Source organism: Rhinopithecus roxellana, chromosome 11, assembly GCF_007565055.1.
Source record: "Rhinopithecus roxellana isolate Shanxi Qingling chromosome 11, ASM756505v1, whole genome shotgun sequence".
In the NCBI taxonomy this organism is placed as follows: Eukaryota; Metazoa; Chordata; class Mammalia; order Primates; family Cercopithecidae; genus Rhinopithecus; species Rhinopithecus roxellana.
Window position 1 is genome coordinate 115,716,213 of NC_044559.1, and position 1,778 is coordinate 115,717,990.

General features: G+C 34.3%; 1 non-coding gene across 1 annotated transcript; it reads right to left on the reverse strand.

The window, feature by feature from the left end:
- Positions 1–882: 882 nt before the first annotated feature.
- LOC115900507 lies at positions 883–985 on the reverse strand. The gene has a single exon (XR_004060191.1). It is a non-coding gene; the product is annotated as a U6 spliceosomal RNA (small nuclear RNA).
- Between the last annotated feature and the right edge of the window lie 793 nt (positions 986–1,778).

Consider the following 1,778-nt stretch of genomic DNA (forward strand, 5'->3'; position numbering starts at 1 on the left):
TATTATGTTGATGTGTGTTCCTTCTATACTCAGTTTTATATTCAGTGTTAATATTGATAAGGACTTACTCATGCAATTTTGTTATTTGTTTTCTGGGTTTTCGTTGGTGGTGGTGGTGTTCTCATCCTTCTCTCCTTCCTTTCTATCTTCTTTTTAGGGAAGGTGATTGGTTCTATGACTTAATTTCTTGCTTTAATTTTTTATGTATCCATTATATGTTTTTCAATTTGAGGTTACCATGAAGCTTGCAAATACTATTTTATAACCCACGATTGTAAGCTGATAAAAACTTAACACTGTATACATAAACAAAAAGAAAACTAACAAGAGCTCTAAACTTTGCTTTGTTCCCTGCTTTTAAACTTTTTGCTGTTTTTATCTTCTTGTACTATGTCTTAAAAAGTTGTAGTTATTATCTTCGAGTGGTTCATCTTTTAGTCTTTCTACTTAGGATATGAGTAATTTCAACCACATTCCTACAGTGTTACAATATTATGTATTTTTCTGGGTATCATTGCAGGAGTAATGTGGTATTGCATTGTGGTTTTGATTTGTATTTCCAGGATCATTAGTGATGTCGAGCATTTTCTCATATGTTTGTTAGCCATTTGTATATCTTCTTCTGAGAATTGTCTATTCCTGTTCTTAGCCCACTTCTTGATGGGATTGTTTGCTTTTTCCTTACCGATTTGAGTTCCTTGTAGATTCTGGATATTAGTCCTTTGTCAGATGTAAAGAGTGTGAAGATTTTCTCTCACTCTGTGGGTTGTCTGTTTACTCCACTGACTGTTCCTTTTGCCATGCAAAAGCTCTTTAGTTTAATTAAGTCCCAACTATTTTTCTTTGTTTTTAATACATTTGCTTTTGGGTTCTTGGTCATGAAAAAATATGGAATGCTTCACAAATGTGCATGTCAATCTTGTGCAGGGCCATGCTAATCTTCTCTGTATCATTTCAAGTTTTAGTATATGTGCTGCTGAAGCAAGCATGTTTTTTTCTAATTGAAATAATCCCTTAGCACTTCTTGTAGAACAGGTCTGGTGTTGATGAAATCCTTCAGCTTTTCTTTGTCTGGGAAAGTCTTTATTTCTCCTTCATACTTAAAGGATATTTTCATCAGACATACTATTCTAGTGTAAAAGATTTTTCCTTCCACAGTTTAGATATATGACTTCTGGCCTGTAAAGGTTTCCACTGTAAAGTCTGCTTCCAGATGTTTGGAGTTCCACTGTATCTTATTTCTTTTCTCTTGCTGCTATTCGGATCCCTTCATTATTTTTGACCTTTGGGAGTTTATTAAATGCCTTGTAGTAGGCTTCTTTGGGTTAAATCTGCTGGGTGTTCTATAATCTTCTTATACTTGAGTACTGGTATCTTTCTCTGGGTTTGGGAAGTTCTCTGACATTATCTCTTTGAATAAAGCTTCTACCCCCTTCTCTTTCTCTGCCTCCTCTTGAAGGCCAATAACTCTTAGATTTGCACTGTTGAGGCTATTTTCTAGATCCTACAGCTATGCTTTATTTTTTGCTTCCTCTGCGTATTTTCAAATAGCTTGCCTTCAAGCTCACTAATTCTTTCTTCTCCTTCATCAATTCTGATATTAAGAGACTCTGATGCATTCTTCAGTATGTCAGCTGCATTTTTCAACTCTATAATTTCTGCTTGATTCTTTTTAATAATTTCAACCTCTTTGTTAAATTTTATCTGATTGAATCCTGAATTCTTTCTTTGTGCTATCTTAAATTTCTTTGTGCTTCCTCAGCATAGCTATTTTGAAC